Source organism: Haliotis asinina, chromosome 15, assembly GCF_037392515.1.
Source record: "Haliotis asinina isolate JCU_RB_2024 chromosome 15, JCU_Hal_asi_v2, whole genome shotgun sequence".
Taxonomy (NCBI): Eukaryota; Metazoa; Mollusca; class Gastropoda; order Lepetellida; family Haliotidae; genus Haliotis; species Haliotis asinina.
This window is the reverse complement of record NC_090294.1, coordinates 50,634,507-50,648,387: the sequence shown is the minus strand read 5'-3', so window position 1 is coordinate 50,648,387 and position 13,881 is coordinate 50,634,507.

Here is a 13,881-nt window from a genome sequence, read left to right as displayed (position 1 = left end):
TTACCAAGTTTTCAAAAATATCGTTTTTCAAATTCCGTTGAATTCAAATAGAAAAACCGTTTGTGGAATTCCCCAAACACATTATCCTCTGCGATAACGGTAGTAGTGACACTTATCACTGTGTAAATACATGTGTTCGAACACACAAGGACATCCCTTTTTAAGACAACAGGTTGTGTTCTTAATTGAAATAACAAAAGCCTGCTTAAGTAACATGCAATATTGTTCACCGACAAGCAAATTGTTCTCAGCTTATTTTCAATAAATGTTGGTTTTTAGAGTGCGGCCGAGACTAATCGGTGGTATGAGGAACTAGTGTTACATAATGAAGGACGTAAACGTGTCGCGAAAACGCAACAGTTTCTGGGTCATAAGCCGGGGGCTACTCTCCTGCCTCTCGCCATCCACCCAGTCGAACGTCGTATACAGGTAGGTGACACAACATCTGCTTTCCACCTTTCAGCATCCAAGTAACTCATGCAGGTATATAAACCTCCTTTGCAAGAACTTTGTCAAGCATACCTGCTTTGTCCTTTTGCAAGACCTGCACATATTAGTCTTTGAAAGACATTGACATTTATGTGCAGGTGCTCTGGAAAACCTTATCCGGCACGATATTCCTTCCAATTTAGTTATTGTGTGCATGCTGCATTTCAATTTTGGAAATGTGCTTAAAACATATTTTGATTCTCCAAAAATGTGGTTCGTTTAGCAAGCAAAATATTGCTTTGATTAACACTTCACCAGCACTATACAATATTACAGAATACACAAAACCGGATACACAAAAACGACAAATTATAGCATTGTGATTAGGGGTATATGGGGTTATAGGAGTCCCTTTTTATTCACCGAGACAAGTCCTACACGCCCTGGTGGGGTGTGGATTCGGGGAGGGGATAACGGAGGAGATGACCAAGACACACGTACTCCATACGCTATCATGGTCTTCCTTACTGCTTGAAGATCGACCTTTTCTCACTGTGGTCTATGATGACTTCGGTGAACGGAAAAGAACTTATTCACTGTGAAAACCAGAAAATAGTTGATCCGTCCACGATTTTATCATAAAACACAAAGCTTGATTTTTTAAAGTTTTTAACAGGAAACTAATTAACTTGTCAAAAACCTTCTCACAAATGTTCAGTGTTTCTACAAAGAGCTAGTCAGACACGACAAACCATAATTCTATTTTTCATGTTTACTTATATGATAGATGTATTTGATGTAATCATATGTATGCAAGTGTTATTATATGATAGTTCATATGGATGACGACACATGCTTCATTTATATTTTGTATTATATGCTGTATGGGTGAGGTACTGTAAAGCTTGTTCACCAGTCCCTATCAGAGTTACAAAACACACAAAAATACAACAACATGGAGATGTGTGGAGAAAATAGAGACATATGGAGAACAGTAATGTCATAACTGAACAGAAATCATTCCCTCTATTGGTGAAGACCGTGTGGGATTAGTTAAACAAAGAAATCTAGTCGACCATGCCTCCTAATCCTCTTACTCCTTAAACAAACGACTTGCCTGGGCTGTCTAAAATTGAATTGAAATGTTTGTAAATTCGATGTTTCGGGTATTACGTAAGGAGGTAATCAGGTGTCAACACTATGGCGTTCGACGCTCCGGACATGAAGGAAAACCAAATACGTTATAAAGTACAGTAATGTGGTCACTATGAGCGAGGCAGACAGTCTGATGAGCACAGCTCATTACGGAAATCTCTTGTCTTTGGAGCTGCTCGTTGAGACGCTGAAGCCTTCAGTCAAGTTTTTCTTTATTCTTTATTGTGGCCACTGTCTCACAATATGCAGTTTACATTGCTCACAGACCCTCGATTCACGATGACGCCAACTTTCTCGACTACTGTTCGTGCGACGACTATCATTCAGGAATTGGTTCCGCATCTCATTCTTTCACCGAAGTCTTTGTGTATGTGTTTTAGCTCGTTAATTAGCGTAGAGACGAGTCTTCTGCTATTCTCGGGCACAAGTTCTCAAAGGTAGTCGACGCTCCGGGTGTCATTAGAACAGTGTTGACCACTGTCACACTCCACTGCTTTTCGACAGTCCTGTTGTGTATTTGATAAAACAATCGACAATCCGGGTGTGAACCAAAAGAGGATACCACCATTCTCATCGGTGGATGAAGAAAACCCGCATACTCTTCATCACATTGCTACACCGTATTTACCATAACGAATGTTTAAATATCACTTTATGTAAAAAGAGCATCAAAACAAGCTAAAACCATGTATTATATTAACATTGTACTAACTATAGTCGATTCGAACCACTGCTTTACAGTTCACTGACTGGATGCAGGCTTTTCCCACGTGGCGGGGTAAAACTTAATGATCTATTCTCCCTCGCAAGGCCACGTGAACCAATCAGAAATGGACATTCTTAAATCGGGTAGGAGAAATGTGCCCTGTACGTTCTTATGAACCTTGATCTTTCAGGTACATTTCATCAGTTGTGTACAAATAATGGTCTCGAATAATGTTTCAAACACTTTAATACGTATTGATGCAGGGGCTTCATATATGTTCTTGTTTACGTCCCGCTCGTCAAACGTCAGAATAAATTTACAGGTATCAAAGCAGACTCACTCGCTGGGCCACTTGCAATAAAAAAACCCAAACAAAGCAAAAACAGGTAAATCAGTTAATTTAAACAAATAGATGGAATACTAAAAAACACCTAAATATTAGTATGCACGCCCCATTTAAAAAGATAGAGCGCTAAAGTGGCAAGATTCAAACTCAAAACTATTCAATCGTATTTTACTCGATAAACCAAAATGGTCTCAATGTCATAATGTGGGTAGTTACAGAATCAAAGCAAAATATTTTACATGTTTATGTACGATTTATTTAGCAAAGCCAGAAAAATCCCCGACAAACACGGCCGCGTCTCCTCAATACGTGGGTTTGTGAGAGTGAGGGTACTCCCTGCAAGGCTCACTCCCATTAGTTAACAAGGCGTCCTCCCATTTTATGTATTTTTTACTCGATAGGTACGGAAAATTAATTAGGCGATGTGGGTATGCCATGACTGGTTGATTTCTCAGGATTAGGTGAATTGGGTATGGCAGAGTCGATATACTATGATCATAGGGGATTTAGCAACCATGTTGGAGTGAAGGAATGACAAAACTCTGCGATAGATTAATGAGTGTCTTTTTTAAGCATTATGAAAATGGGAATGGTAAATTAACACAAAATGCCCTAGACCTGTCCAGCGTGTCATACATATATATATATCATAGAATAATAATTTATCAACTGAATAATACATAAAAATACTCTTATGATTATGTATAACATCACATTTTAATAAAAAGATGCATGCGTTGAGCTTGTTAGATGTTTTAAGATTAATGGAAGAGGTAGAGAAGGACACCCCCACTTGGGAACTTGGGAGCAGAGAGACGCCACGGTTCAGTGTTTACAGCTATAGGGCCGTCCTTGCTCTCTGCTCAATATATTAAGGGTGGTGATGTAGATGAAGGTTACGCAGGAAAAGTAGGTGATGTGGGTATACAACGTCAACAGGCAGCTGTGCAGTCAACCAGATAGTTTGTTGTTTTAACCTGCCTGACAATTGTTACGCCTGACCAGGGAGACAATAACAAGCTGATGTTAACACATGTGATCTAACGATAGTTTTGAGTTCTTTAGCATGTTTTGGAAGGGATGGCCGTGATGTATCATTTATTCTTTCCTTCATTCACATATGTACTTCTTTCTTTGATTATATCTTTCTCATTCATTCACATATGCACTTCTTTCTTTTATCATTTCTTTCATTCATTCACATATACTTCTTGCTCTTCATTCATTCATTCATTCATTGTAAGATTTCGACTGATACAGTAAACTGGCTGAAGTACTGTTAAACGCAGCCTAAGTTGCGATGGAGACGAATCAGGTCACTGTGTGCATTGGAGCATGAGGAGGCGCATACTAATTAGTACAAATGGTAAAGAAAACAAGCGAGTGGCCTACCCCTGTTGTAGATAATTTCTGGTCTGACAAATAGGAGAATACCCCATAAAACCTCGGACGAGGAAAAGCCGGGACTAAATTTCATCTATTTTTAAGCCATAAGTTTGCAAAATAAAGAAAACGAGCAAACGAATATATTTTCGTCCACGAGAGAGATTAGTCGAATTAAGACCGGAATGATTTCATTTTTTTTTGTCGTGATAATTATAAACACACTTTCATTCATATATTTACAGCCTCCAAGACAATAAGAAAAGCTATGAAAATTTAAGTGGAAGTCCAGATTCTTGCACTTGTTACAAATTAGCAGAATTAAGTTAAAATGACTTGGATTTTGTGCCATGATACATATAAATATATCCTCATTCATTTACAAAATCCAAAACACAAGAAAAGATGTATCTTGAGTAAAAGTGATTATTCTGGCATATTTTTCAAAATCTTCCTGAATTCGCAAAATTAAGTCAAAATCAGTTGAATTTTGTGTCATGATACTCATAATGGCACTTTCATTTATTTACATCCTCCAAAACATTAGAAAAGATGTATTTGGAGTGAAAAGGAAAGATTTTCGCTCATGGGCCCAATGTTTTTCGCCCATGGGCGAGATGTTTTTGAAAATAGGTCTCAATTAGCAGAATTAAGTCATAATGAGTTGGATTTTGTGCCATGATACTCATATATATATCCTCATTCATTTACAACCTCCAAACCACAGAAAAGATGTATTTTGAGTGAAGGCAAATATTCTCGCCCATGGGCCAAAATGTCTTTCTCCCATGGGCGAGAGTTTTTAAAATTGCTCCCATTTAGAGGAATTAAGTCAAAATGAGTTGAAATTTCTGTCATGATACTCATAAATGTACTTTTATTCATTTACAACCTCCAAATATTGGAAAAGATGTGTTTGGGGTAAAAGGAAATATTCTCGCCCATGGGCCAAAATGTTTTTCGCCCATGGTTGAGATTTTGTTAAATAGCTCTAAATTAACGGAATTAATTCAAAATGAGTTGAATTTTGTGACATGATACTTATGAACATACTTTCATCCATTCACAACCTCCAAAACATGCGAAAAGGTGTATTTTGAGTAAAAGTAAACATTCTCACCCATGGGCCAAAAGGTTTTCGCCCATGGGCGAGTCTTTTTGAAAAATCACTCTTAATTAGCCGAATTAAGTCAAATTAAGCTTAAATTCGTGTCAAGACAATAATAAATACACGTTCATTTATTGAAAAACTGCACAGCCTGGAAAAAAACATGTAGTTTCAATGAAATTAATTATTCTCGTCCATGGGCCAATATGTTTTTCACCCATGGGCGAGATTTTTTAAAATCGCTGTCATTTAGCAGAGTCAAGTCACAACAAGCTGAAATTTGTGTCATGATACTTATTAACATTTTTTCATTCATTTACAACCTCCAAAACATTTATTCTGGATGAAATGAAACACTTTCGCCCATGGGCCTGCCCATGGGCCTACCCATTGGCCACTGTTCGCCCATGGGCGTGCCCATGGGCGAGCGAGTTTAAATTTTGAGCTTTCGAATAAAAAAATTTTCATTTTTTCATCCTTAGCACACATACATAACAGCTGCCTGTTTAATTTTGCGAAATCGCTTGTGCGAGAGTGGCCACAGTGCTGAGAGTTTCAGGACTTTTGTGAGTCCAGAATTAAATTGTGACGTGTTCTATATATCCCAATAATAGTAATATCTCCCAAGGCTGAACATTCAAGCCAGAGTATGCCTCTAGTAAAGAGATCCTTGTACCATATGCCTAGAACAAACCTTAGGTGAAGCATCTAAATGTATATAGGTTTGATGTTAATAACATATATCGGACAACCCTTGGCACGTCCAAAAGAGGTGCAAAAAGCACAGTCTATTGTGCAGGTGTAACTATGTTGTAGGTATGTGCTTGACGCCTGCAATCAACAGTATGACAGCTGGAAACAATCAACCTTGCAACAATAACATGATGCATATCTCGGACTGTTTCAGAATGACGAATTGTGTTCCCGGATCGCCGACAAATGCAGCTTCACGAACATGGCAGTGGACAAGCTGCAGTACACACTACTGTCCGACAACAGAGACATAATGTATAGAAAAGGTGGGTGGACAACGGCTATGTCCTCGGTAACACAGATTTAGATTTATTGACGGATTATGTCTAGAGTACTCTGAGCATGGAATAAACGCGGGATGCGACATGACCCGTAAGATTTACATTTAACAAGAGAACTCGGCTTCCGTACAAAATATGCCCCGACACAATATGTCTTCTTTGATTCAAGTCCAATTAAACGACAGAATATATCCTTGTTATCCAGGTCCAGATTAACGATATGTTCACCGTATTAACGACAAAATATGTTCACTGTAATTCAGGTCCCATTGAGCGACAGAATATGTCCCTTGTCATCCATATCCAGATTAACGGCAGAATATCGTCCCTGTCTTCCATGTCCAGATTAATGGCAGAATATCTTCCCTGTCTTTCATGTCCAGATTAATGGCATAATTTGCTCCGTTTCATTCACGTTTTCGACAGAATGTCCTCTTTATTCCAAATCCAGACAGGAATTTTATGTATTTAAGGCTTCCGACCAACATACAAATATACTTTTGTAAATAATATACAATATGCAATACGAATAATGCAGAGAAAAAAATGACGGGTAATTGTAAAATTTCATTTAGCGTAATATATTGTCTAACAGTTCATTTCCAAGTCTCATATTATGTTTTATAAATAGTGACAGGTTAAGAAGAACATTATCATCTTGAAAAGGCATTAAATATGTGAACGCTAGAGCAAGTGGTTGTGACGAAAAACGTGTGTGGAATGTATTTTGCTTCTCAGAATGGAGTAGGATGGAAAAAGTGGATTTCATTCATAACTGCGAATTTTCATAAAGTCAGGTAATCCAAGTCCAGATAACGGCAGAATGTGTTCACACTAATCCAAGTCCAAATAAACAACATAATACAGTTGAACAACATAATATGTTCACTTTAATCCAGCGCCAATAAACGACATAATATGTTCACTTTAATCTAAGTTCAGATAAACGACAAAATGTGTTTACGTTTATCCAAGTTCAGATAAACGACAGAATATGTGTTACCAGTTTGGAAGAGCATGATAAACCCATCATATTCTCAAAGTGAACATGTTGTGAGAATCGAACACGTTATCCACTGAAGTACCCTTCCATCTTGACAGTATATAATGCTTGTTGTGTTCTAGGGGTGGTGGGAGACTGGAAGAACATGTTTACCGTGGCCCAGAGTGAGATGTTTGACAGGCTGCTAACACACAACATGGCGGACTCGCAGCTTGTTAGCAGATACATCACTAAACCTTCTTCTTAAGGGTCCAATACCTACATGAACCTTGATATGGCGATAAACCCCAGGAATAACTGAAACTATGTTGCTGTTTAGTTTAAGGAATGTTCCATTCTCTGTTACAGCGTTGGCGTCTGAAAACCTTTCATGTTGGAAAACTCCATATGAGGTGGAACGTTCGATACATTTTGTTAAAGTCTGTGAATTATGGCGTAATATTTCATTTTTGCTTACCTCACGCAAAACGTGTTCGACTTGCCCAAATGCAAGAATAATTCTCTGCGATATGTATGTATACGGTATTTGGGTGGTGTTGGGTGATGTAATGTTGGTTGGGAAGAATGTGTGCAGCAAGCCTCCTGTGTTAGTTAGTGACATGGTGTATGGTGAAACTATACCTTTGATCCAGGACTGACAGCAATAAAGACTGCTGGAGACCCGACTTCATGGTCTTGGATGATCTGTCCTCTCATGATCGGTCATCGGGCATTCATAAAACAAGACGCACGGAAAAGGAGAGTGTAGAGACTATATGGGTGCCTCTTGAAAGAGATTTCAGGATTGAATCTGAAAGCTGACACTGTCAAAATTTCAGTGTACAAATTCAACGACCACGAATATCCAGTCTCTGTAATTCACGTAAAAGATAAAACGGCAATTGACAACATCTGAGTCTCTGAGTATGGTTTACGTCGCTTTTAGCAATACTGTGTCAATGTCATGGACAACGGTGCACTCGCAGAAATTCTGCAGAAACATTATCCACCAGTACGGAATACAAAAGAGAAGTCAATTCAATAGCGTTCAGTTGTGAAATTTTGAATTCTCGTGAGCTTAGGACTTTGTCGCTGGAGCTGGAAGTATGGGTTTGTGATAAGCTTCGAATATGCAACACGCTCAACAAAGCAGTGTTCTAACCTGACCTGAGAAATAACATAGGCAAAATACCCCTCTGTGCCCATGGACACACCCAGTTACGACTTTGCCAGGTATTTTAGAAAAACAGGATCGAATTTTCGTCTCTAAAGGGAGGTAACTCTTAATGCGTTACGTACACCAGGGGCACAAGGGAAAAGCTACAGACCTATGCCCCCATAGTATATACACGCACGTGTGTGCATTATCTGAACAACAGCAAGTTTGTGTGTCATTCCAAATGGAATCCGCAACAACACAGAGGTCTGTCGGGGAATAAGACGGGGGAAAAAACCCAACATATTAACAATTTCCTTAGTGTATTTCGTAACGTCCACAGCTGGACGTTTGCTGATATCGGGGTTTAACAACGCTCACTCGCTCAGTACACCTGGGGTATCTGACAACACTGAACTCTTATGCCTCCTTTGCAACAAAATTAAAAACTTGACACCCATCTTGTTACAAATAAAAGTGTAGGGTAATACGTTTAGTTTCTTGGTGTGCCATACATACGACAAATGTAGGCTGTTTGAACATGGTCGTGGAGACAAACGTGAAAAATGTCCTTCTATAGCGTGACAAAAAGTCTGAAATATAATACTCTAGCTTGTTAAGTGTTAATATTCACCTAAGCGATCGCATGTTGATTGGAATGCAGCCACACAGACATTGTTGAACAGGAAAATCAGGGCTCAGCAACTTGACTGCTATGGGTAGAAGGCCGGGCGGGACAATTTAGGAATGGCCAGCGAGTCCTAACTTGACATACAGAAGGGAGCAAGCTACAAAGACATATTTTATATCATTGGAAAGATCTCGAGGAGATGAACACGAAAAGTTCATTTGCCAGTGTGTTCACGTGTTAAAATAAGCTCACAAATTGGCTCTGAAAATGCATTTCTGCAGAATTTTCTGGCAGAAATTTTTTTTCCCGCAGAAATTTATGGCAGAATTTTTTTATTTCACTACCAGAATTATCTTAATTTAACAAAATTAGAGAGTATAAGTAATGATACTGCTGCATGAGTGGTAGTTTCATGTTTATTCCAAGTAATAAGCACTTAGCGTGATCAACGGATCTGATATTTTTGTTTCGATACTAGAATTATCTTAGTTGAATAAGATTAAACACAATCGTTAAATAATTTAATATAGACTTTCTTTAAATGATGTCGTTTTCCCTGTTTAAAGCCTATTAGTACCAGTACCAGTATTGGGTTGCATTTTCTAATCTCAGTAAGACGTGTGAGCCATAATTTGAATTCATCAACATGCCCGAAAAGACCAGCGTACCAGATGAGATGATAAACAATACCTATGTGACAATGCATCAGTGTTCAAAGTGTCAATACCCGCGAAAATGTAATTGCCTCTTTGAAACAATGATTTTTGCCGAAGTGGCCACCGAGTTTTCACACCTGTTAATCCCATTCAAGAATGACTAATGTGGTACAATATCCCCTTTATATTTGTTATTCCTACCTTTTTTTAACCAAGACCCTGGTGAGTGAATTATCGTCCCATCATGACAGAAGCTAGTGAGATAACTTGATTGGCGTGTTTTCGCAACAAAGGCCAGTGGTTGAAATGTTAAATTGTATAAATGTGTCTGTGATGATGGCAGTTTATATCACTGTTCTAGTGTACCGTCGGCATATTATCAGTTACATGTTTTTAAACAGGAATAGTAAGAACTATGTTGGTCACTCGTGGATTCGTGCAAAATACAGCGTTAAACAGTTTGAAAATATTCCAATCATTATAATTCATCCATCCACTTCTAAGCACACACAATAGAAGAAGTTGTTATCCATAAATATTATATATTGAAATGTTGGGTTTTGTACATACAGACCTTGAAACTGACAATCTGAGTTTGCACTCAGTTCCGTCCGACCCAGTCATCCGGGAAAATGGAGGTAGTTTGTTTGCAACCCACAGACGTAATAACATGTCATGTGTACAGGAATCGCACCTGCCTGTCTAATTACATAATGTGACAGAGACAGACCCCAGGTGCACGAGCCATAAAGCAGTGTAGTTTGTTTACGGTGTATAGCCTGATAGGTGTTAAGTTGGTAAATGATTGAAGCTAAGTACTGCATATTGTCATTAGCAGACAAGCAGAGTGACAGGTGACAATAAACAGATGTTGCGCTTTGTCTATGACATAGACTGCTTGTCACAATCAATGTATTCTTTGTTTCCATATACATGATTTAAAACATTTCAGTTTTCAAACTGAACTATGAAATTAGCATTTCTAATACTATACATTTTTTTTCAAAAGCATGGGTTGCAAATATGCAGGTACTGTACCAGTGTATTGTTATTATTGCCGAACCAGGATGCTTGTAACCACAAGAAACATCTCTTCGACCGCAACGATAATCTTGCACACATCACTTGTGTTTATACGAGTTCAAGTTGGCTTTCCGGTTCAAAATAATCACTGCACATGTGCTATGGGTGGTGAAACCACTTTTCCCCCCTGCGCTGGGGAAGCGTTTTTTTCAATCGCGTTATTTTCAACTTCATAACTTTATTTTGCATTTTTGATAATTTGTTACCGAACCGATTCAGAATCTGCAAAGAAGTGTTTTGTGTTGCATGTGACCTTGAACCGACAAGACGTACTGGATATACTCTATAAAACGTCTATTGTCCATGCAGCACCAACTGGCATTGTTTCGGTGTATTCCCCAGTGGCCGCTCTCTGGCTTGCGCAATTATTAACCGCGGTGTCCACTCAAGGCCAAACCGAACCGGAACGTTAACAGGTGTGAATACTCGGTGGCCACTCCGGCATAAATTATTGTTTCAACGAGGCAATTACATTTTCGCGGGCATTGTCACTTTGAACACTGATGCATTGTTTATCATCTCATCTGGTACGCTGGTCTTTACGGGCATGTTGATGAATTCAAATTATGGCGCACACGTCTTACATTGTTATTATATTGTATGTATGTATGTAGTATATGTCCGGTTTCGTCTCTATTCGCCCTCAACCCATGTCGCATACAAAAACAATGTAGGCTTATTTATTGGGATTAGAAAATGCACCCCAATACTGTTAAATTAATCTTGCACGACGTGAAACCACTAAGAAGTTACAACTGTGTTATGATGAAACGGATGGGAATAATGCATAAGCCTTTTAAATTGTAAAAGCTATAATGAAATACGGTTAAATTCACACTGTAAAATTCTCGGTTGTCTGGTACTAATAGGCTTTAAACAGGGAAAACGACACCATTTAAAGAAAGTCTATATTAAATTATTTAACGATTGTGTTTAATTTTATTCAACTAAGATAATTCTAGTATCAAACAAAAATATCAGATCCGTTGATCACGCTAAGTGCTTATTACTTGGAATAAACTTGAAACTACCACTCATGCAGCAGTATCATTACTTATACTCTCTAATTTTGTTAAATTAAGATAATTCTGGTAGTGAAATAAAAAATTTCTGCCATAAATTTCTGCGGGAAAAAAAATTTCTGCCAGAAAATTCTGCGGAAAAAAATTCTGCCAGAAATTTCTGCAGAAATGCATTTTCAGAGCCAATTTGTGAGCTTATTAACACGTGAACACACTGGCAAATGAACTTTTCATGTTCATCTCCTCGAGATCTTTCCAATGATATAAAATATGTCTTTGTAGCTTGCTCCCTTCTGTATGTCAAGTTAGGACTCGCTGGCCATTCCTAAGTTGTCCCGCCCGGCCTTGTAGGCTTCCAGCCAATTCGTTAAGGCGTTTCACGAACCTGGGCTGACATCGTCAGACAACACATAGTCTATAGAACAGTCTGCAATAAACATGCCTAGGGCGTGTCGTGTCAGGGTGGGGCAAGTTACGTCCGCTTGGCAACAGACTTGTGACCACAAGCTCATCCAGCAGACAGTCGTACTGAGGCAGTGCATCAGTATACACCATTAAGGATCCGCCCCTAGTACCCAAAGTAGACTACCATAAGCCAATAGCCTGACCTGGGGCAGATTCATCGTGTGTAACGTTTACTCGAGATTTACTTGATTGCATTTCCGTGCTGGTGATAAACATCCGCGACCCACATTTCGTCCTCCAAGGTCCACCATCCCAACCAACCCCAACCCCAATCCCTTACCCCAGTCCCCAACCCAACCCCAGCATGCCCCGCGCCTGAATGCTTTCCCGTTCTGCTGCAATAACACGACACAGTCGCCGTTTACGTGGTTTTCTTGTGACTACTGCCCCTGAAGATCCTTAGAGGGGATCTTCAGGAATCATTGTTTCTCTCCCCATTGATGGACCGGGTTAGAACTGGTCCTCTCTAACTAAAGCTTGTCTACCCACGTGATCACCCGGGTTGGAACAGATCTACAATAACTAAAGCTTGTCTACCCACGTGATCACCCGGGTTGGAACTGATCTACAATAACTAATGCTTGTCTGAACACGGGATCATCCAGGCTGGAAGTGGCCTTCTGTAACTATAGCTTGTCTGCACACACGAAGATGTTGGTTATAGCTGATCTTCTGTAACTATAGCTTGTCTGCACACACGAAGATGTTGGTTATAGCTGATCTTCTGTAACTATAGCTTGTCTGCACACACGAAGATGTTGGTTATAGCTGATCTTCTGTAACTATAGCTTGTCTGCACACACGAATATCAAGGCGAGTTGTCCACGTGTTTTCAGACACCCTATGTGTTTCCAAACTCTCAGATTAGTATTGGATCTTGTCCAGACAGGTTGTGTGGATTTATTTCGTTTCCCTGTTATCAAGACAGGTTCATGGCCACCAGGGCTGATTGTACAAACCCTTTGAAAGTACAACATCCGACAAACACCTGTAATAACCATTTTGTTTTGATTAAGTGTTTGACGCCGCATTCAGCAATATTCCAGGTTGGCGGCGGGGTGTGAGAAATCGTGTGAGTCGGAGAATCCAGTGATCAACAGTAAGAGCATCGATCTATGCGATGACATGTGTCAACCTGACCACCCTGTCGTTAGTTGCCTATTACGATACGTTTGGTTACCGAAGATAAATTCTAACCCAGATCTTCACAGGTGATCATGCAAAGAAATATACATCATATTTTCTGTTCGATCGCAGCCAGCAGAGAGACAGCTGCTAGCACTATCAACCATCGGTTTGGTTGTCATACTATGGCAGTCATCCCACTGTAGTGGCTGGCTGGCTATGATATAAAACACATATCAGAACATCCGCGTGCGACAATCAGATGACACACGCTGAGTAAGTAAAAGGGAGAAACTAGGACACCATCATACTACACTCCTTGAACTCAAAAATGATGAAATCATTTTTACCTGACCACTCCTTTTTATTGACCAGAAAAGTCTGGGTAGCGTCGGTAACCCGTGTTGTTTATACCTCCGGGGACTGATAAGGTACGGGTGAGGTGGTATGTCCCTCTCCCAGAGTGCACTGGGCGTCTATCAGCGTTATCAATACGTAATAAGTACTATGTATTTTTCAACTGAGTGCTTTGTGTCTGTTCTACCTATCCGGCACACCCTTGTACAGCGAAAGGGTTAAATGATACAGCGGGACTGAAAC